The following is a 24,826-nucleotide window of genomic DNA, read 5'->3' on the forward strand; positions in this document are numbered from 1 at the left end:
TTTTCCCCCATAAATCAAATTGCTAATAACTGGTAACAGTCAAGGTATCCTGACTCTCAGATAAGAACTTCAAAACAATTTTAATATATTAAAGAAGTTGACTTCTAGGTTCCAAACAATTCACTTCATTACTTTCAGAAGCAAGAATGTGTGGAATGGATGTGCAGAGAGAAAGTACAGGCTATGTATGGGCTTCCTTCCTCTCCTTTTGTGGTACATTCATCTTTCTGAGAGTGTTAAACCTTAATAAGGAACCTGATATTCATCAGATCAATTCATCAGTGGGTCATATACCACAGCAGACATTTACTCTAAACCAGAAGCAGTTTTCAAATGTTGAAATTGAGGCCCTTCTCAAAGGTGAGTGAATGAGTACACATCTGCTATACTCAGCCCTAAAGATAACTGCCTATTTTGTGTGGTAATTTATATATGTAGCCATGGTATTTGCACATATTTTTCAAATATGTGAACTACATATATGCATTAATTTATCATCAGTCTTTGAAAATAGTGAGCTACTGAGTAGGAGATTAAAAAGTCTATAATTTTTAATGTAATACGAGTCTCCTACTCATAAGAAGGCCAAAGATTCAATCAGGAGAGCAGAACTCAAAATCAGGGGTTAGTGTACTGGATTTGAATCTTGAATATTACATTTAATTGTTGATTAATGTTGGACATTTAAATGATGTTTAAGTTTTCTACAGCAGGATTTAAAACAACCTAGTTGTTGTTTGGGTACATAGCATGTACATAGATGTTTACTCATTTGATTTCCTCAGTTTCCTCCCTCATAAAATGAGGATAATATACTTACACAGGGGCTATTTCTTCTCCTTTCACTCTAGTTAGTTTTGAGAAATGCTATTGATTTTTATATGAAATTAACTTTCCACTTTTTTTGTAATTCTAACTTAGCTATCATTTTAAGTTTTAGAGGATCAAAGGTTTATAACTGGAAAAGGACTGAGAGACTCACAATTCAATCACTTTCATTTTATAGATGGGAAATCAGAGCAAAGAAGATAAAGCAACTTAGATACATATGTTAAAGTCTGAGGCAGAATTTGTCTAATGTGATCTATGATTTTCATTTTACCTTTTATAAGTACTTCCCTCCCTAAAATGCCGTGAGATATGTAGCTCACTATTATCCCCATTTTACAAACAAGGCCCAGAGAGATTAGTTAAATTAAATTGCCCATGTCTACACAAATAGTAACACTGGAGCTAGGACTAAAACTAAGGACTCTGGACTCCAAACATAGTGTTATTTATACTATAACGATAGGTATCAGTTCTGGAAGTGGTACTAAAAATTCCTTTATGGAACCTTGAACAGAAAATAATTACTCATTTATGTTACAAATATGTTATCATTTAGGTATTGTAAGAACTTAATGAATAAATAAAAAATAATATAATGAAATATATATTAAATTACCCTGGGGGTTCACAAACACATCTGGCTTTTTTGATGTTGTGGAAAAGGGTTTGGGGGGGGGGGGGAAGCAACCAGTAGAAACCAGTGAATCAATGCATGCAACACCACACTAAGATCTGTGATAGACACAAAAATATATATATATATAATATGTGACCTCCTCACTTTTGTGAGGCTTCCTTCAAATCCTATTTAAAATTCCACTTTCGGGGCAGCTAGGTGGCCCAGTGGATAAAGCACCGGCCCGGGAGTCAGGAGGACCTGGGTTCAAATCCGGTCTCAGACACTTAATAATTACCTAGCTGTGTGGCCTTGGGCAAGCCAGTTAACCCCATTTGCCTTGCAAAAAAACCCCCTAAAACAAAACAAAACAAAACAAAAATTCCACTTTCTTACAGAAAGATTTTCCCTGGTCCCTCTCAATTCTAATGCCTTCCCTCTGTAGATTATTTTCTCTGTATTCTGTCTACAGGTCCAGTAGATAGATCACAGACTCTGGAGTCAGGAAGACTTGAGTTCAATCTGGTCTCAGACATTTACCACCTTAGTGACCTTGGGCAAGTCACTTAACCTTGTTTGTCTCAGTTTCCTCATCACCAAAATGAGCTGGAAAAGGAAATGGCAAACAATTCTAAGAAAACTCCAAATGAAATCACAAGTCAGACATACCTTTACAACAACATCCTGTATATAACTTGTTGTACCTAAACTTTTTTGTATATTGTCCCATTAGATCGTGAGCTCTTTGACTTTTCTTTGCATCTCCTTAGTTTAATACCATACCTGGAAGAAAGAGGATTTTTTTTTATAAATTCTCATTGACTAACTGAGAAGCTAAATTCTATTTGGGGACATAGTCTTTCTCTCTCTTTTTCTATTCAAATCATAAAGTGAGAGGAAGATTAGGAAGTTCCTTTATCTTCCCTCTCCAATTATGAGCAAATTGAACACATTCACATAGAAACTTTATTAATAATCAATTACAACAATAAGAGATTGCATAGTTTAGTGCAATGGTTGACAATATTTTTTGTACCAAAAATCCTTTCAATAATAGCAACAAAAATGTGTTGTGAGCTGTTTTACTAATAATCATATTCTGCAGTTATTTACTGCTTAGGGCACCATTAAATAATTTTAGATCAATCCCTTGGACCATTATTGTTGTTTTATTGAGAATGACTAAATTGGAACCACTGGTCTAGTGTTTACAATGTGCTGGCTTTAGTATTAGACAGACAAATTCAAATCCTGCCTCTCACACCAAAAATATGTGTTAACTTGAAATAGTCACTTAAGTTCTTAACAAAGACACCATTGCCTTCAATTAAATTTATTAAATCTACTTACATGAATTCTTCATCTAAGAAATGAGTTAATTCTTTTAAGTCCTTAAAAATTGAATATTTGGACGCAGAAAAAGTAATGCTATTGTCATTAATTTTGGAACTGTGTTATATCATTTATATATATATATATATATATATATATATTATTGTTAGTAGCAAAGGAATGAATAGGCACAGACATATCATTTCTCACAATTAGTTTTGTTTTCCACTATACACTATACAGGAATTTTATTTGTAGATAGCTCTGTTATTGGGGGGGAGATGAATCTGGGGGGATGGGATAAGGAATCCATAACTAACTCTGATAACATAGAAATATGAGATGGTTATCGTTGTAGTTGTTATCATCATCATAATTATTTTGTCAGTTCTACAACACAGAGATTTTGGTGGCAAACCCTCTTCCCATTAAGTTTTCAACATGAACCATTTTCTTGGGGGAAAGGGAGAGTGCTATCTTTTCAGATTCAGATACTGTTTCTATTCTTACTGTCTTCAAAAGGGTTTTCAGGGTGAATCTTTCTCTATTTTATAATAACTTTAGCTTCTATTTTTCCATTCTTAAACTACAAGAAATCAAGATTGATAGTAGGTATTAGTACTAATAAATCCTACCACAAATTAATAAAAGAAGAAGATCATGGGATTTAGAATCAAAAGAAATTTTGGCCATTCTTACTGAGTACTCATGGTAAAAATCATAGATCTAGAATTGCAATAAGATATTTTGTGTATCAGTGGAGTAGAAGAGAGAGGGTCAGGAACAGGCCTGGCTAGAATGGTCCCAGGGAGGGAGTCATAAGAACAAAAAGGTTAATTCCTCCAAGGCATGTTCCTGAAAGCAGTGAGGAACTCTATAAGGTCAGTTCTTATTCTGAAGAGAAAATATAAAATTCCTATTTTCCTACCATGAATGCAGGGAATATGGAATGAATTACTTCTATTATGTTTCAGAGAGAGTGTGATTAATAGAACTGAGAAAAGCATATCTATGCGATGGTGGCAGGATATGACTGAATTATTCAAAGGCAAGGATTTTCCTGTTTACCTTAAATGTCTTTAGTGAAGGATTTCATTGTGAAACTGATTTAGTCTTTTAAAGACTGGATAGGAGGTTAAATAAGAGGTTTCAAAACCTGCTGGTTCAAATAGTTTCTACAACTGAGGAAGTAATAAGATAACTGAGGAAGTAGTAAAATGCCTAAACTGAATGGAGAAATCTAGGTTTTCTAAGCTGAAGAAGGAGAATATCCTAGGCAAGTCATTTAATATCTTGGTGCCCTCCCTCAGTTTCCCTATCTGTAAAATGAGGCATTTGAACTAGATAGTCTCTGAAGTCCATTCTAACTTTAAATCTTATGATCAGGAATGAAATGAAATTTATTAACAATTGAGCAAACAATTTGAGGAGATTAAAAATAGGACAGAGGAGAGATAGGGTCTGGCCTAGGGTCTTTGTTTTCAATGAAGACCAATGACATCATGGAATGATGGATGCTGTTTTGACTTGTACTTTAATTGGATTTAAATAAGGCAGATGTGCACCCTGGAATGTGCCACACTCTCTTTTCCAGAGCCATCTAAGACCAGGCAATGGTCTAGAATACAGCAGATAATCTTGATTTCTTTAAGGTCTGACCAACCTCTAAGTGTACTTACAGTGCTTCAGTCATCTCCATGGTTGTTGGAACAAATTGTTCTCATTTGACCCTTCTACTGAGAAAAGTCTGTACTACACAGGGAGGACTGAACTAGATAGGAATGAAAGCGTAGAGTAAGAGAAGACGTGACTCTTACTTAAAGTGATTCAGCTCTTACTATTCTTCCTTTGCTAGTATATGACAGGGAAAGTCCCAGTTGATTATAATTTTTTAATAGGATAGAAAGATGATGAAATAGTGAGGAAGTAATTCAGGGATAGACTCTCATCCTGAGAATGATGAGGTAAACAGACATTATTTAGTCACTATTCTGTTCCCTTTCATCACAGTCTTTGAGGCGCAACTAGGTGGCATAGAGGATAGAGCACTGGCCCTGGAGTCAGGAGGACCTGAGTTCAAATTCAGCCTCAGATACTTAATAATTATCTAGCTTTGTGACCTTGGACAAGTCACTTAACCCCATTGCCTTGCAAAAAAAGTAAGGAAAACTCTAGGTAATCAACATCATCACAGTCTTTGAGAGAGGCTAGTACCATCAAGGGGAGAGTTAATGGCAATAGGACCCAAAGGATTGAGTTGTAAAGAGTTCATTATTCCTAGATGACATTCAGCATTCACTTATATAGTGTTTTAAGGTTTGCAATGTACCATTACATATATTAATTCACTTGATCTTTATAACAACATTTATTTATAACATTTAATAGATGATGAAACTTAAGTCTGAGAAAGGGTAAGAGATCTGACCAATCAGACACTGTCTGAGCAATTTGATCTCAGGTCTTTCTGACCTTTAAGTTCCATGTTCTATCCACTATATCACCTAGACAATCCCATCTTCAGACTCCTGGGATTCTGAGTGTGAATGGGGTAGTAGGTGGAAAAAGTGGTGTCCACAGCAGGAAGGAGCTCTATCTTCTCAGAAGCAGTAGCCCTTTGCCTGCTTGATAAAGGATTGATTAGATGCGGATCTCTCAGATAGTAATGGCAGATAGCTTTCAATGGCATATGGTGAAGCAAATACAGAAAGAAGCACTCTGTTGCAAGGAGGCCTCCAATATCAATTCATATGAAGACTGGAGATCTGTGATAATGATGATAGGATTAAAGTATTGCCCTATACAATAATCATAAATTTACCCTGATACTTGAGTCCAATTTAAATCTTAGAGAAAGAGTGTCTCCTTTGTTCTCCACTATATAATACTAGTTTACAAGTCTGCAAGTATCTCTGAATTCTCAATTGGCTATGCATTTAAATACCCCATGTTGGATCCTTAAATTATGATATCAATATGCTATCCTAATTATTTGACCATGAAATACAGTCTTCATTTACCATACTTACAACAATTTCCTGGCTACAGAATGAATGTTTTCCAGATCTAATATATGCTCAAGTCTTACAAAGCAATGTTCATGGATCCATTTGTGTTACTGTATCTTCATAAATAAACTGAGATGTCATAAATCCAAGAGATCTTGAAAAGCATAAAGTGGATAATGTTGGAGTTGGTGTCAGGGAAATCTTGGTTCAAATCCTGTCTCTGACATTCACTATGTGTGGCTCTGGACAAATCATTTTACTTGGCTTCATCTCAGTTTCCCATCTATAATATGAAGGGGACAAGATGACTTCTGAAATCTAGAATCATATGAACTAAAGAATGCCTAAACCAGGCATGTATTTGTCTATAATATTGTAAATTGTAGCAATTGTTTTAGTGTCTTTCTTCTCATCCTATAATTTTCTGAGTCTGAAACTCTTCCCACTTTGCCATCTTTTCCTTACTAAAGTATCTAAACTCCATGTGTTGAAATCAATAGGCATATAGCACATTTGATGAAGGAAGGAAGGAAGGAAGAAAGGAGAGGTAAATCTGGGTACTAAATTGATGCAAGTTGACTCATTTTACAGATGAGAAAACTGAAGCAAACAGAGTGAAGGAATTTTGCCAGGGTCACACAGCTAATGAGTGAATGAGACTGGATTTGATCTCAGGTCTTCCTGAATCCAGGCTCACACTCTATCCACCCAGTAACCTAACTATCCTTGCAGATCATAGATCTTGAGATGTCATTAGATCTCTCTAATGACATCTGGGGAAGCCTTTATGCATTATCAAAGAGGCGAGGATAGACCAGAGGAAGAGTTCATTTCAGTCTATAATCTTATAGACTCCTATTTTAACTAATTTTTCTTTCTAAGTAGTTGCTAAATTCTGTTGTTTCCATTCTGCTTGAAGGCTTGCAAATGCTGCCAAAGTCTTTAAGTTCAGTTCCCTGGAGAAAAGTCCCAGTTGCTTTGCCCTAGTTATAGCTCTGAGTACAGTGTATAGTTTCCCCATGATTTAAGCTGCTTCTTCATATTTGTATTTTGAGACAACAAAGAGAACAAAATAGATTCAAAAATAGTGGGGAAAGTCTTTTAAAACAAGCAGGCTCACACTGAATGACCTCAGAGAAACCTCTAAGCAATGTCACACTTTTAGCTTGTGACTCTCAGGCCATATCTGAATGCAGTCAGCATCTTCTCTTGGCAATTGCAGCTTTTTTTGCCTTTCCCACCCCAACAATGGCTCTCTGCCACTGGACTCATTCCATAGTCCATTGCCCAGCTTATAGGGTCACAGAATTGATAGCAGAAGGGATCCATAAAGATTATCTAGCAGGTGCTTAGTAAATATTATAGAATTTCCTTTAGTCTTAAAAACAATAATTATTTGTTGCTTTTTTCTTTTCTTTTCTTTTTTCTTTTTTTTTTTTTGATCCATCAAGTTCAACATGCCTTTCCTAGAAAGAACAGAGAGTTCTTTTATAGGCATTAGGATTACAAATGAAGCTGCCAACCCCCACCACAGACCCTGGAGGGAATGAGTTGTTCCCATACTAAATTATGAAAAGTCATCAATTAAAGGATGTCAGAACTGAAAAGCCAAGTTGAAGATGACTCCCTCACTTGATAGAAGAGAACACTGAGACCAAGATGTCTCGTATTTCACCAAACGCTCACAATCTGCCCTATCTTCACCCTTACCCAAACCTAGTACATGTCAGCTTGTTCCAGCCACTGTCCTACTTTTCTCTCTTAAATTATTAGAGTGCAACTATGCAAATGAATTAGATCAAGAGGGAGAATGGTGAGAATCAGGTTGTTTGTCCTTCTCTGAAGAAGTCCTCAAAAGACTGAATCTTTGCATTTTTCTTAGTTTCAGCTTGGAGTTATTTGGCTTGTTTTAATTTCTATTTTTATTGTGAACTTAACAACCATCAATAAGTACAAGCATTTTGAAAATGCTTTTTAAATATTCTCACTGGGCACTGAACAAGTTTCCCCATTCTCCCAGTGTCTCAAATGACCACATCAAAGTGCCATATAATCTTTGTTTTTGTTCAACTGGGTCCAACTCATTAAGAGCCTATGGACCTTTTCCAGTGGATTAAGGCAAAAAGAGGTTAAGTGACTTGCTGAGAGCATCAGAGTTAGTAAATAGCTGAGGTCATAGTTGAACTCAGATCTTCCTGACTCAAAGACAGCTATGGTCACTAGGTAGAGTGCTGCACCATGTCTGTTGTTTTCTGAGGCTAGATTTGAATTCAAGGAAGATCAGTCTTCTTGACTTCAGGCCCAATACTCTATCTACTGCACCCCTTAGCCATCCTGTTTTAAATTATTTGACAGGAGAACATGATATTTTAATACATCATTTAATTATTTATCATAAAATCATATACTACATTGAATATTAAGTATTCCTTTGGTGAATAGACCATTTTTTCAAATCTAGCATATGGAGTTCTAATGGGGTTTAAATTCAGCCAGTTCCTAGACCATTGAAGCATTTTTATCACTGTTCTTTGTAATAAAAACTTACCAGCTCTCGGATCCTGGGCAAGTCACTTAACCTTCTGTGCTTCGTCTATAAAATAAGCTGGAGAAGGAAATCACAAACTACTGCAATATCTTTGTCAAGAAAACCCTAAAGAATCTGACACAATTTAAAATGATTGAATAACAACAATGGGCCAGTTGCTGTCCTAAACACTGAGGATAAAAAAAAAAAGAGAGGCAAAATCCTATCTCTGCCCTCAAGCAGCTTACAATTTATTGGGGGGGGAAATAAGCAAATAAATATACATCAATAAGCTATGTACAGGATAAATAAATATTTATGAGACAAGGCATTAGAAATTTTAGGTGGGACCTGAAGGAACCCAAAGAAGTCAGTATGCTGAAATGAGGAGGGCAAGCCTTCAAGGGAACAGTCAGAAAAAATACCTAGGCTCAAAAATTTGAGTGCCTGGATTGTGAAATAGCAAAGAGATTAGAGTCATTGGATAGAAAGGTATGTTTTGAGGGACTTGAAAGGTGGCAGGGGATAGATAATGAAGGGCTTTCAAAAATCAAACAGAGGGTTTTGATTTGATCCTAGAGATTATAGGAAGCTACTGGAGTTTATTGAGTGGGGCTGGAGTTTACATGGGACAATGAGAATTGAAAAAAGACAACTGTATTGGCAATTAAGAGAGACTAATGGTAACTTTGGAGAGAACAGTTTCATTGGAAAAGTGAGATCTTGTGACAATTTAGGAAGAGAGAAAGATTATAAAATTCAACACTCATTATTATTAGAAACATTGGAAATCAAAAGAATAAATAGAGCTTTCTTTAAAATGATAAATGATAGCTAAAACCAAGAGTGAGAATTATCTATAATGGGGATAAACTAGAAGAATTTCCAAAAATGTCCATTATGAACTTTATTATTCAAAATTGTATTGGCGATACTAACTACAACAATAAGACAAGGAAGAGAAATTGAAAGAATAAGAATTGGTAATGAGAAAATAAACCATCACATTTTGTAGATGATAAAATGGTTGTAGAGAGTCAGGGGGGAAAAAAGCTAATCAAAATAATGAACAATTCTGCAAAATTGCAAGATTTAAACTTCACCCACTCAAATAATCAGCATTCCTCTATTTTACCAAGAAAATCCAACAGGAAGAGATAAAAAGAGAAATTCTGCTAAATTAACTCTAGACAGTATAAAATAGTTAAGAGTCTACCAGCCAAGAAACACACAAGAACTATATGAGCACAATTATAAGACACTCTTCACAAAAATCTAAATAACTGGAAAAATATTAATTTCTCATAAGTAGTCCAAGTCAATATAATAAAATGATTATTACTGCTCAGATTAATTTATTTATTCAGTGCCAAACCAATTTATTACCAAAAGATTACTTTAGAAAAATTTCTAGAGCTAAAAAATACAAAAATGTATGTAGAGGAATAAAAAGTCAAGAATATCAAGGAATTCCATGAAAAAAATGTGAAGGAAGAAGGCCACACAATATCAGTTCTCAAACTGTACTGCAAAGTTATAATTATCAAAATAAATTCACACTATGTAAGAAATAGAGAGGTTGATAAGTGGAAAAAATTACACAAAATACAAAAGCAAATGAGCACAGGATCTTAGTGTTCATTAAACTTGAGATCCCAGCCATTAAGACAAGGTCTCACTATTTAACAAAAATTGTTGTGAAAACTGGAAAATAATCTGGCAAAAACTAGGTATAAACCAATATTTCACACCATATTCCAAGACTAGCTCAAAATCTAGATATGATTTAGACACGAGTGATATGAACAAATTAATGAACATGAAATCAATTCCCTGTCTTATCTATGGATAGAAGAAGATTCATGGTCAAATAAGAGATAGAGAAGATATCATGAAGTAAAATGCATAATTTTGTTTACATAAAATTAAAAGGTTTTTATACAAAAAAACAGCTAAAATTAGAAGAAAATTAGGAAACCAGGGTACATACATATGTAGCTTGAGAATGAAAAAACTTAAAGAGGTCACAAAAGTCATTATAGATTCACCCCCAATAAGATCACAAAATTCTAGATTTACTCAGAAATCATCTAATTCAACTTCTTCCTTTTGTAGATTGTTGTTGTTGTTTGTCCTTTGTTCTCTAAGAGGATCATACCGTGCAAGTGATGCAAGTAATGCAAGTGATGAAAGTGAATTGGATTTAAGTGAGAGGGTCATGCAAAGTCACGAGTCTCACTTTCTCCTCCAGGGTCATCTGGATCCAGTGGTCAGAGATGGATCAAGATTCCTAGAGATGGACCCTGATACAGTAGGAGACCTTGACCTTTTTAGGCTAAGGTCCTTAACAGGTCTCAGTTTGAGGTAACACCTCCTTCCATGATTAAGGGTAGATAAGGAAAGAGGCAGAGAATAGCACTTGTTTTGTAGATGAAAAGAAGGGGAGGTCATGGCTTTGCAAAGGTCAAAAGGTCACAATGTCAGATGCAGGATTTGAATGCAGATCCTCTGACTCAATAACCAGTGAATAATGAACCTATAATCTCTATATAAGATAAGCAAAAAATAAACTGGGCTTGAATATAGTCCTTGGTCAAAAAATATTAGGGTAAGAAATAAAATGAAGGGTTTTCCAACATAATATTCTTAATAATTTTCTAAGAGTCTATATTACAGATGAACTACCCCTCTGAATCAGTAGAACAAATTTCTTTATTGGTGTTCCCTATTTCTGTAAAATCTGTATGATTTTTTAAAAAAAATATATTTATAAGAGGTACTACAAGACCATATCACTGAGTCCTTAAAAGACTCAGAAACCTTTCTCTTTTTAAAACCAAGTTTCATTTAATCTTTAAAAACCACAACTCCTTTTGGCCAGGATCTTCCCAGGTTTGGTCAGAGTCCAGGATTAAAATTTTTGTGGAGGAGAAAGTTTGCAGCAACTTTCCCAAGATGTTTATAAATTATAGGACCTTAAAAATGTATGTTTGGGTTTTTTCCTTTTTTTGTATTTTTTTCATTTTTTCTATCAATAATTCAAAGGAGGTTGATGTCTAACAGGGTCAAATTTCTTATGCATTTAATTTTTATTGATAGATTGCTGAAGATAAATAAATAGATCCAGATACTGAATTTGTACCATGCTTTATAAATTAAGAAAAATGAAATGTTCTGTTTCTTTTTACAAATGACAAGTCCACCAAAAGCCTAAGCTTAAAGCAAATTCATGAGAAAGCTATGAAGAAAAGGTTCACTTTTGACCAAAGAATAAGTCTATATTGCCTTAAAATTCTCTCATGGCCTCATAGTCATGTCCTTAAAAAACCATCTTGACATCAAATTCATTTCCAATTCTAAAAATACATTTTTAGTATCACCATAGTTAACCTTAAATGATTCTATCTCTCTAATTTATTATTCTCTTTTGCTCACAACCAGGAACATGTAGAATGTCTCAGAATTTGAATTCTCTCTCTCTAATCATATGGCACACTGGACTATCTATCATCTTCAGTATATACAGTTCAAACATTTGTTCTATACATCCATCATCTCTTTTATATGTATTTGCTTTAATCATATTTTTTTTCAAAGGCCCAGAGAGTAGTTTTGAATCTTTGAAGAAGTCAAGTGCTAATCAATTTAGTCTTTACTGTTGGTCAAACTAAATCTGAATGGAAAACATCAGTTTTGTAGGTTGCTTCCCATACCAAGTTCAATTCAATTTAATCCAATAAATATTTATTAAACCCCCCCAATGCATGTCAGGCCCATGCTGGAGTATACATAAAGAGGTAAAGGACAGTCTATCCTCAAGAAACTTATAATCGTCCTGCCTCCTCTCATCATAAAAAATCTTTAAGAAAAGGACCTATTTCACAATAAATATTTATAGTTGCTTTTTTACTGCAGTCAAGAATTATAAATTGAGACAATTCCCATCAATTGGGGAATGATTGAATAAGTTTTGATATGTAGTATATAGGTTTTGATTATATAGTATATAGAATAATATTGTGCTATAAGAAATAATGAGCAGGATGGTCAGAAAAACCTAGGAAGACCTATATGAACTGATGCTAGGTAAAGTCAACATAGTTACAGCAATATTGTAACAATGACCAAATATTAAAGACATAGTTTCTCCACTCAAGACACTGATCTAAGACAATTCCAAAGAGCACATAAAAAAATGCTATTTACTTCCAGAGAGAGAGATGAACACAGATTACAAATTGAAGCATATTTTATTTTTAACTTTATTTGGGGGGAGGGATTTGTGTGTGTTACAACATTATTTCACATGTCTTACCTATAATGTTTATTTGCCTATTTAATGACTAGGGAAGGGAGAAAATGTACAGCTTAAAATTTTTAAAAAATAAATGTTTGGAAAATATTAAAGGATAATATTTTAAAAGAAATTTAAATATCTAGATTTTTTAACAGTATCCCTTTAAGGCAGGTGTTGGGAACATCCAGCCCACAACCATATAAGGCCTATGAAATCATTTGGTCTGGTGCAGCCAAGGCAACCACAGTGGAAATTCAATAAAACTAGGAGGTTTTTAGAGGTGAATTAATTTAATGTTTGACCAAGTATAGCAGGTTAAAATTTGAATTTAATTTTTAGCAGAAAACTATCTACTTTAAGGAAATGGATTAATTTAAGGGAATTACCATAAGAAGTTGAACTTCATTTGTTCATTCCAAGTTCAAGAGAAGCAAGTAGCATCCTTCCCCTGCTATGAGAAGATAATGGTTGGTTTTGATGGTTGTATTTCTAGGTTAAAAGTCACAGTGATTTTTATCCTCTGATATTTAGTCACCTGAAATTTCTCTCACATATGATTGGATCATTGGATTATGGATTAGAATCAGAAGGAATCTCAAAAGTCTTGCAGTCAAGTCCTAACATTTTACAAATGAGAGAACTGAGGCCAAGAGACATGAATTGATTTGCCTAAGGTCACACAGGTAATAATCAGAATTATAGAATAGAACAATTGAATTGAGGTCATAGGATATTTAACTGTAAGGGATAAATCATGTATGAAATAGCTATAATACAAGTTTTATGACACAAGGTCTAATAGGACTTCAGAGAGTCATGAGAGCTATGGGAAAAGGAGACTAATTTGAGAAAAGGATTATGGAAGGTTTCTTGAAATAATTCACCTGAGCTGGATCTTGAAGGAAGGGATATTTTAGCTGACAGCAATGAGGAGTGATTCCAACCTAGGCATGGAGGCATACAACTATGCAGATATAGGAGAAGGCTAGAAGAACTTTGAAATTATCAAGTAGACTAGTTTGACTGGAACAGAGAGTGAATGAAAGGAAGTAATTTGAAATACGATTGAAAAATAAATTCAAGAAAGATTGTGGCAAACCAGACTAAGGAGTTGGTATTTTAATCAGCCAATAAATATATCAATGAGAATAAATAAATTCTCTCCATATGTATGGCCTTGTGTTGAAGATTCAAACAAAAAAGCAAAACTAGTTCCTGCTTCCAAGGAGATTAATTCTAAAAGGGAAATAACATGTATTAAAAACAGATAGATGCAAAATAGATATAGATAAGATGGAAGGTACTTAGAGGGAGAAGTTCTATCATAGATTATTGGGGAGGGAGAAGTTTCCTATGAAATTCTCATTTGAACTGTGCCTTGAAGGAAACCAAGGATTTTCAATGACAAAGGAAAGGAAGGAAACACTTTAAGCATGAGAGACAGTTGGAGAAAATTCATGGAGATGAAGTTTTTAATGTTAGGTAAAAGTCAGGTTAAAAAAATGAAAATTTTTAAGAGGATAGTGATATAAACAGATTTTAGGATTAAGATGATCACTTTGCCAACAATGTGAAGGATAGATTGCAGAAGGAAGAAACCAAAGACTGCAGAGACCAATTAGTAGTCAATTAAATCAAAGGTAAAAGGAATTGGAAAGGCGATTTCAAAAGAAAAACATTGTAATGTTTTAATAACAGTTTGAAACAAACCCAATAAATCAAGGGTGATGACATAGCTCAGAAGTATGTCCTATACTTCAGCACCTGCAGAGAAGTTCTCAAAGCAGCTTCTATTGCCCCAAATCTAGACGAGAATTTTTGACCTCCCTAATTCCCAGAATTCCCTTTCTGCCCTTGAGGCCTCTAGATCTCCTCCATTGGCTCTTCTTCCTAACCTTTCCTCTTGTCTCAGCAATTACCATTCCTGGGATTAAATTTAAAGGGTCCTACTCTCTTTTTTCTATCTAAGAGTAAGAAGGAAACTTTAGGAGGGCAGGAATGTTCCCTTGCATTTGAAAATTCTAGCTTTACCTTGATAAAGAATATGATACAGCAATGGAAAAAATAGACAGATTTATTAAGCAATCAATTAAAAAAGTATTTACATGAGAGAAATTGTGGAAGGAGATCCAATATGATCATAAAAATCATAAATTTAGAATTATAAATTAACTCTGATGTCTAATAGTCCAACTCTTCTATTTTACAGATGAGGAAACTAAGGACTAAAAAAATAAAATGACTTACTCTAGGTCATGCAGGTTGTGAATGGAAAATCAGGATTCAAATCCAAATCCTCTAATTTTAACCAGAAAATTTTCTCTTTTAGCATGAGAGAATTCAGCAATTGCTCAGTTGGATGGAGTAAGAGCAAGAGAAAAAGAAAAAGATGATTTGGATTTGGGTACTGGTTGGAAAGGAGATTGAACATCAACAGAAATGGAGAAGTTGGAGACCAGTGAAGAAAATGTTATTTCAATTTAGAGACTATTACGTTTGAGGTGCCTATGAGAAATCTCTTTAGAGCTTTCTATCAGGAATTTGGAAATAAGAGATATGACCTTAAGGAAATAGTGTGTGTGTGGCGGGGGGGGGGGGGGGTGGGGGGGGTGGGAATATAGATTAGCAATCATCTGACAGAGTTTGCAATCACAACCATAGAAATGAATTAGCTTGCCAGGGGAGAAAATATTGAAAGAAAAGAGACTAGCCAAGGACAGTGATATGCAATGATTACTTCTGAAGAAGTCTATGAAAAGTTAGAAGCCAAGAATGAAGAAAACCAGGAGAATGTAGGAAAAATAGAAAAGAAAGTTGAAAGAATTGTTTTACATTTTTTGAAGGTCAAGGACATGATGACTAAGAGAAAGCTATTACTGATGTTGAATGGTATATGGGGATGCTTTGTAATTTGCTAACTAAACTGACTTTTCAAAACTCATATGAAGTCCAGAGGGAAATGTTGTTATGAGTTGCTAAACTTAAAGTATCTTACCTTCCTTTCTGTTAACAAATTATAAAAGTCAAAAGTGACATTTATGATCTATTATTGCCATTGTTTAATGTGGTTTTGCTTCACTGATTTGGGAAACTGAACTTTATGAGTAGGGATAGTTGGTTTCATGTTATCTACTTCAAAACATAAAGAATCTGAAAAAAAGAAAAATAATAATCAAAGCATATAGTTACTCATCTTCACTCTCTCTGAATTGATAATATGACATAATTAGAAATCTCTGATCAATTTATGAACTGAATTTTGTGAGATCTGCTAACTGATGTCATTGGAATGAATCTAAGTATTAGAACAAATTTATTCTGATATTATATTATTTATTAATTATAGCTAATTAAAATACAATCATTCATAGATAGTATTCCATAATAAATTATATATAGGTTCACATTTGAGAACATTTATTGAGAACATTTATTCATATTAAAATCCCTTCAGACTACTATTAGTCTGATAAGCAAAATTAACAAAGGCAAAAAAAGGGATTTGAGAAAGGATCTAGTTCTGCTCTTTTTATCAATAAATGAATCAAGATTATTAAAACTATTATCTTTTCATAATTTCTAATTGGTTCACTGTTTTACTTCATCAAGTTATGATAAAATAGAAGCAACCTGTATTTGCTTTGGTAACAGTTTTTTCCATGTGATTTTCAGGGAGTAGTTCATTCCATTAGTTTGCTTTCAGTCAATGCCTAGCTTCAAATGACATGCATTAACATGTGACATAATTTTTAAAATTTTAATTATTAAATTCTAAATTCCACCCAATTGATCTCTTTATACAGTACTTCTTCTGGCAGTTTATATGTGACATTTGCTTCCACTTTGGTAAAGGGTGGTCCAATGACTTCTATAGAAACTTAATAAAAATAGTATTTAAAATCTATTTCCAGCCCTCTTGTCCCATCTTTGACAAACTTATTGCTGAGAAAAGGAAGTCTCACATCTTAAGATTTGTGAGAATTACTTAGGGAAGTCCTGGGATCATGACCTCCCATTTTATAACTGTCTTCAAATGATGGAAAATTTTTTGGGGAAAGGGTAGAAAGGCAATAGCAAGTATTTATTTTATACATTTTTCTGTGGCAGTATATATAAGAAAATGCCAAATTTTTTGATATATTGATTGGTTTTCTGAATTTTTATCTTCTTCCTCTTATAAAAAAATTCTTTAGGAATGAGTCTTTGGAAGGGGAAAGGAGAACCATACAGGGGGGGATAACTGAGTGATTGTATCAATAAAATGTATTTTTAGAAAGAGTATCTGCTACCAGAATGTCAAAGTTTAACTGTAACAACTTTACTTTATAGTCACCTTTTATTCACATTCATCTTGGGTCAGGGTATTTAGGTAACTTTATTCTAATTAAAGTGAAGATCAAACCCCAATCCTACAACTACAAATCTACTCTTCCTTTGACTGTGCCTTGTTGCCTTCCATCTGACAAGCCTATCTTAGGAAATATTCTACAGTAGTTGAGTGTAGGTCTGAATGAACCCTTTCATGTCCTCTATCTCTAAGATCTGAAAGCTTTATAATTCTATCATCTTATGAATCATGTCTTGGTTAAATTCTTATTTAGATTAGAACTGGTTATGTCTTTTTTCATTGCTGATATTCCTTCACTATCTACTCTATCCCTATCTCACCTTCAAAATCAGTCAAAGTGACAGTAGCTATGATGAGAAATATGATAAAAGTGACTATTGCTTTCAGTTACCTTGCTTCCACAGTCATCAAAATACAGTGGCAAGACAAAGGTCAAGATGTAGTGACTGACCTTGGAGGCTTTGATGTCTCCACCACACCTGCTTTAGCTGCCTTCATGGTTGTTGGAACAAATTGTTTTCATCTACCCATTCCTCTGGGAGAAGTCTTCATATGCTTGGGGTAGACATCTTACTAATTCACTGATGTTTTTAAGGTCTATCAGCTTCCCTTAACCTGATTTAGCCAGTTTGTAAAGAAGGTTTTATTAGCTGGCGCATATCTTATAGTTTCTTGGGACTACAGGAGAGATTTGAGGAGATAGGCAAGTATCAAAGGTAAGGGAGAAACTCAGCAAGCCCTGACACTAGAAATGCTAGTCTTTCTTAATACCCCAGACAATTTATAGCTACAGATCATTTAATTTGGAACACTAGCTACAAATGATATGTTTTACATTGCCCACAATTAACAAATAACCTAATATCAGAATATATTTTTTCTTGTGTTTAGATTCATTACAATGGCTTATCAATCAACAGACTTCAGAAAACCCAATCAGTAAATGGATCAGAGATTTATAATTAGGTCATGTTATCAATCTAAACAACTAGAATAAAAATGAGTAACTATTTAAAAAGAATAAAACAGAATGGGAAGAGCTAGGGATTAGACTTGTGATTTCATTGATATAAGCAACACCTGGTTGCAGAAGCTACCAACGGAGGTAGGTTAACACCTTTGCAATTTATAGCCTTAGTTACTTCAAAAACTAGAAAGGATAAATAACTTGGTCAGAGTCACATAGTCAATAAATGTCACAGTCAGGAAACATGAGAAGTTTGCACTATGTGACCTTTAAAATTTCTTCTGGCACTCTGATATAATCTCTGTTTGCACTTTTCCAGCTGTAGGGATTTTCAGTCACAGTGTCTTTCCCTTTTTAAGAGTCAAGCAATCAACAAATGAAGTGACTATTTGAATGATTCCTAAAGATCTTCATTGACTAAAAAAAAAACAACCCACAAATGTTGATCAAAAAACTAGAGTGAGCTACAATCCATTTAACAGTCTAAATTAATCTAACACAACTCATTGATATTATCTGAACAATTTGCATGCTTTCAGGTTACATATTCACATGATCTGTGTTGAAAATAAAGACATACTTGAAGATGCCCTAAAAGTTTCTGTACTCCTATTACGAAAAGTGTCTATGTTACTGATTCCAATATTATACTTAGGACAGACAAATGAAAGTTTGAAATGTGGTGAAAATGTTTGTGGCTGAAATTATTTTCTTGACATTTTTTGGAAAATCTTAGGACTATTGTGAGGCTTAGGAAATTTTACCTCCCACCAGAAGATACTAGTCTTTTCTTTTACAGAAACCTTCAATACTTGGTTTACTGATGTCCATGTTATATTTTCATAGGCCCCATATTACCTCATTAAATTAAAATTGTATATTAAATACATTAAAATCGGATGTACTACTCTCCAATGTTGTTGTTGTTGTTGTTGTTTGCGCTTCCTTCTCTCAGAGGACCATGACATCAGAAAGGTGATGCCATGACTTGTAAGTGAATTGAAGTGAGGCAGGACTGTGCAAAGTCACCAGCCTCATTTTCTCCTCCATAGCCATTTGGGCCCAGTGGCAACACATACATCAGGTTGACTGGAGATAGCCCCAGATGCAGTGAGAGTTGGACAAGATTGAAAAGTAGCTGAACAATGATAAAATAATCTTTAATAGATAATATGAGCAGTGTACTCTCTTCTCTTCCCTAACAAAAGCCTATTACATTTCCTTTTAAAAATAAAATAAAATATTGCTTTAAAAAAAAAAGAAATTAGTGATTGGTGTGAGCTTGTATTTTTTTAAGCCATGCTAGTTCTTTGCAATTACCACTTCCCTTTCCAGGTGTTCAACAACGAGTCCATCCATAAACATTTATTAATCACTACTATATGTGACACATTATGCTTAGTACTAAGGCTGCGAAGAAAGACAAAAGGCAGTTCTTCCTCTCAAGAAGCTCACACAGTCTAAGGGGGAAACAACAGGAAAATAACTTTGTATGAACAAGATATACAGGACATAATCAATCAAGGGGAGCCACTGTACTACGAGGATCAACCATCTTTTTAATGATATCTTCTAGAATTTTTAGATGAATTAAAGTCAGCATCACAAGTATATAGTTTCCAGATACCATTTTCTTCATCTTTATTTTGAGAATTGGGATAATATTTTCCCTTCTCCAATCTCATAATATTTTCTGTTTCCTATGATCTTTCCAGATATGACTTACCATGTTCTGACAGTCACATTTGACAGTTCTTTCAGGACCAAAGGATGTACCACATATCTTCCAGATGATTCAATTCATCAAGGGCAACTAATTGCTCTCTTTCTAGCTCCTTTTTATTGTGTTCTTTCCAGTCATTTGAAAAAATTGAGCATCTCTGCTCTTCCTCTGTTATCCGTTTTTATAGGATCAGCATTTTCCTCATTTATCTTCTTTTGGCCTCAGCATTTCTGTGGCTTCCTAAATAAGAGGCATAAAAGGGCGGCTAAGTGGCACAGTGAATAGAGCACTGGCCCTGGAGTCAGGAGTACCTGAGTTCAAATCTGGTCTCAGACACTTAATAATTACCTAGCTGGGTGGCCTTGAGCAAGCCATTTAGCCCCATTGCCTTGAAAAAACCTAAAAAAAATGAGAGACATAAAAAGTCCCACTTCATATAATATGGGACCCTCCAGTTAGTGTGGGTGCATGAGACTACCCAATTCCTCAAACCAACCAGATGCAATTCAAGATGGAGAGGAAGGAATTGACCAAAGAAGCTGAGTGCCACTGTATTCTTGTTGCATGTTGGAGCAAAGTAAATGTCCTCCTTTGTTACATATTCAGTGATTTGTGAGTGTCTCATTTTATCCCAACACTGAACCTGAATTGAGAGGCTGCTAGTGCTATAGCAGCATCTATAACACAATAATTATCATGGTACTCTGACTTTTCTTTTACTCACAATATAATTAAAAGCAAAAATCCCATACATTAAACACATTTTAAAAAACAGTCAAAATGAGAAAAAAAAATGTTAAAAGATCAGAATTAAACAGAAGAGTGAACTACATTGTTCTTTCATTTACCCTGAATGTAGTCCAGAAACATTAGTCTACTCATCTTGTTTTATAATTATAAATCATGGAATACAATAATCTTTTAGGAATCAAAGATGATTAACACACAGAGTGAGCCTTGCAGAAGATTGTGAGGCAGCTGTAACATATGACAACTAAAGACCTTTCAAGAAATACTTCTGGGGGTGGTTAAGTGGCACAATATATGGAGTGCTGAACCTGAAGTCAGAAAAATTCATCTTCCTGATTCAAATCTGGCCTTAGTCACTTACTAGCTGTGTAATCCTAGGTAAGTCATTTAACTCCGCCTCAATTTCCTCATATGTAAAATTAATTGGAGAAGGCAAATCACTCTAGTATCTTTGCCAAGAAAACCCCAAGTAGGGTTGGATATTGACTAAAATAACAGAACAACAACAACAACAACAAAGAATGTCATCAGGAAAAGTGGTGAGAATAAAGAAAATGGGCAAGTCACAAACAATGAACAAGAAATAATAGGTGAGCAGCCCATGTGTTTCAGTGGTATCTTTTATGTAAGGAGACATCAAGGGAGGTCATTGGTATGCTAGTGGGTGCTCTTGTGGAAGATTTATGGGAGGACATAGGGGTCACAAAGGATGTACAAATACAGGCAGGTTGTAACCTGAAATATTAGGGGGAACATCTGAATTAATGAGATTCCAAATTCATTCAAATATTTGAACATTGCATTCTGGAAAATGTCATTTATCAGTGGATAATGGCACTGAATCCAGTACTGATTACTTGTTCATTTCTTTCTACAGAGTCTCTAAATGGAGGTTGGTTTTACAGGTCTATAGGCTAGATATAGGTCTAGATATAAACTATAAATTATAGATAATAACTAGAAAATGTAATAGTTATATCCTACACAGAAATATATTAAGTGACTATTTCCAGATTTTTGAAGACTTTGAGGTTAGTAAATGGGGCAAAATTCTAGGCTATTTCTTATTTAGATTAGGAAAATTCTTTAGAATTTTCTTACTTTATAACCAGAAAAAATCAATTTCTTATTCTCTATAAGCAAATCAATTTGCTTGCTGTGACTTAAATTCCCTAAAGATATTTTTTCAAGGGGAAAATTTGTTAGAGACAAATGGAACCATAATTTGGTTTTGAGTGGTATCAAAGAGAATTGGAAATTGCTAGGAAAGGATCAGGGAGATTTTATTTAGACTGGGTTTATAAGAACATAGATGGGAATTAGAGAGACCAGTTAGGGTGAAGAGAACACTGGATTCTGAACAAACCAGATGATCTAAGGAGAGTTAATCTTTTTAATTAGACCTCCAATCCCATCTCCATAATCATTTTTCAGGGAAGGAAACTGAGGAAGATGTTTTTGTTGTTGTTCAGTCACTTCAGTCATGTCTGACTTTTTTTGATCCCATTTGGGGTTGTCTTGGCAAAGATACTGAAAATGTATGACATTTCCTTCTCTAGCACAGATAAGGAAACTGAAGCAAACCCTTGCCCAGGGTTACATGCCTATAGTGTCTAAGGATGTATTTAAACTCAGTTCTTCCTGACTTCAGGTCCAGCATTCTATATATTGCAGTATCCAAGTACCCCAAAGACATTTTTAAGCCTCCACAAATATATTCTTACTTTTAGCTCCTTCCACTACTGCCAGCTAAGGTCCCTTTATAGGATAACAGTATTAGAATTTAGAATGGAAAAGAACCTTAAAAAAACAAGCTCTATGTTTTTTTTTTTAATAATGAGTTTCAAATTCTCTCACTTATTGAGAAGGCAAGCAATATATAAGTTATACATGTGGAGTCATGTAAAATAAAACAAGAAAAATAAAGTAAAAAAAATACTTCAATCTGTATTCAGGTTGCATTGATTCTCTCTCTGGAATTGGTAAGGATTTTTCATCATCAGTCCTTTGAAATTTTCTTAGATTATTGTCTTGATAAGAATAACCTAGACTTTCACAGTTGATCCTTGTTACAATAATGCTATTACTGTGTACAATATTCTCCTGGTTCTGCTAACTTTACATTGAATCAGTTCATATAAGTCTTACCTGGCTTTTCTTAATGTTTAATCTTAAGCAATCACCCTTAAAAAGTAACTGCAGCCCTGAAAAGTAGGAATCCTCTGACAAGTTTTTCTTTGAATAGAACTGGAAGTCTTTCACAAAGGAGAATTGATGTCCTAAAATAAAGACCCTTTACTCCCTTACCATCATTCTTCCCTCAGCCTCAATATTCACGTAATTCCATTTATTCAAAAGAATACTTTTGATACTTTGTCCTCAAATATGGCTTGCCCTTCTCTTTCTTACTCTCTCTTCTCCCTTACATTTATCTTAAGAAAAAGTGCACAGATTTTGTCCTTGCCTTTTGTAACATGATATTCACCACTTCGTGGCAGAACAAGCAGGCTTGGAAATATTCCAATACCCTTGAGAAATCTTCCAGTTATGATAGCTTGTAGTCAGCAGATATGAACATAAAATAAAGTTTAAATTAAACCAACTTCAGGAATGTGGTTTTCTAGACTGTATAAATATGTATCATTACAATAAACAGCCCTAGTTTTTTAAACTCATGACAACCTAACTTTGCAGAATTTAACTATAGATAGGTTTTGGGAAAAATTCTTATTGTGTATAAATATATTTAAGATTTGAAACTTTTCAAATGATCATATGAATACAACTTATATATGTAATAAAAAATAGCAACTCAATGGCCTCAAAATCACAATGTAAGTAAAACTGAGTAGTGATTCATGTGGACTTTCATCTGACTGAATCAATGAATCCACCAAGTCTTGGTGTCATTTGGACAGTGTAATTTTAAGGCAAGGACTAACACAATTTTTCTTATTCTCCTAGGATATATCTGAGAAGTTGGTTCATCTCTCAATTAATCAGTGAATCAACCTTGCCTGCTAGGTACTCAGTATGAATCTAAGGTAAGAGTTGATCTGTCTGAAACAGACAGGAATACCAATGTTTTACATTTGAATGGGATTAGGAATTAGCTGGGAAAACAGCACTGCAATAGTTAGAGGGTGGAACCAAAGCATAGGAGAAACACAAATCACCATGACTCAGAAGGTTTGGGAAGTATAGCTTGGATCAGTGGTGTCAAACTCAAATACCAATGGAAACCATTAGATGTTACATAGCCTAGAGGCTGCATTATTGTCTTATAGAACCACTCCTGATTTTATATTTCTCTTTATATTATTATATCAATATACTAAAATCAAATAGGAATAATATTTTACTCTGGTTCTGGCTGAACTTGGACATGTGAGGGTTTGACACTTCTTCAATGGAGGTTAATAGAATAAATAAATACTAGATGTGGTTCAAACTCTCAAGGGACTTGCAGACTGGTTGGAGAGTTAAAATATACATGCATAAAATAACAACAGATAATAAGAGAAAATGTAATTAAGTGCTAAATTACATAAAACAGCTATTCAGTAGAACTTCAGAAAATATCCCTGATGACTAGAATGGTCAGAAAAAGCTTCATGAGAGGGTCAACACTTGGTCTTCTTGGGTTCTGGGGATAAGTAAGATTTGAATAGGAACAGAGAAGCATTCCAGGGAAGATTAGAATAAGAATGAAGTTTTGAGGCAAGAGTAAACCTGACATCCCTGTGCTATGGAAGTCTCATTGGTTCAGAAAAATCCTCTACAGGAATAGTTCATGATTTTGAGGAAACCTATTTGCCATTCATCACTCCTTCTAATTGATTCTTGACATTTGTTCAACCTTCCAATGTCAATTTCCTAAGATTTTCTTTCTTTCTTCTTTTTCTTTTTAGGTTTTTGCAAGACAAAGGGGGTTAAGTGGCTTGGCCAAGACCACACAGCTAGGTAATTATTAAGTGTCTTAGGTCGAATTTGAACTCAGGTACTCCTGACTCCAGGGTCGGTGCTCTATCCACTGCACCACCTAGCTGCCCCAATCTCCTAAGATTCTTATAGACAACCCTTTCATGTCTTTTTTATTGAGAAGATTCTCAATTCCTTTCTTTGATCTCTTTTGGAACTGGTCATGACCTCTTTGCCTCATCTCTCTTGCCTAAGCTTAATGACTGAATGTGTGTTGGGTCTATCAAACTGTGACCTGGGAAAGACCTAAATTTTAAAATCCAAGGTCTCCCACTGCATCCCAGGTCATCTCCAGTCATCCTGATCCATATCTGATCACTGGACCCAGATGACTTCAGAAGAGGAATTAAGACTGGTTTCTTTGTACAGCACCCTTTACTCAAATACAATTCACATACATGTCATGGCATCACTTCCCTAATGTCATATCTTCTTCAAGAGTGAAA

General features: G+C 34.5%; 1 long non-coding RNA gene across 1 annotated transcript in view; it reads left to right on the forward strand.

The window, feature by feature from the left end:
* LOC141503017 (uncharacterized) overlaps positions 1-24,394 on the forward strand; it is a 32,093-nt gene extending 7,699 nt beyond the window's left edge. The window contains exons 2-3 of the long non-coding RNA XR_012472740.1: positions 23,364-23,443; positions 24,311-24,394. This is a non-coding gene — a long non-coding RNA (uncharacterized LOC141503017). The remainder of the gene's footprint in view (positions 1-23,363; positions 23,444-24,310) is intronic.
* Positions 24,395-24,826: the final 432 nt, after the last annotated feature.

Source organism: Macrotis lagotis, chromosome X, assembly GCF_037893015.1.
Source record: "Macrotis lagotis isolate mMagLag1 chromosome X, bilby.v1.9.chrom.fasta, whole genome shotgun sequence".
Lineage (NCBI taxonomy): Eukaryota > Metazoa > Chordata > Mammalia > Peramelemorphia > Peramelidae > Macrotis > Macrotis lagotis.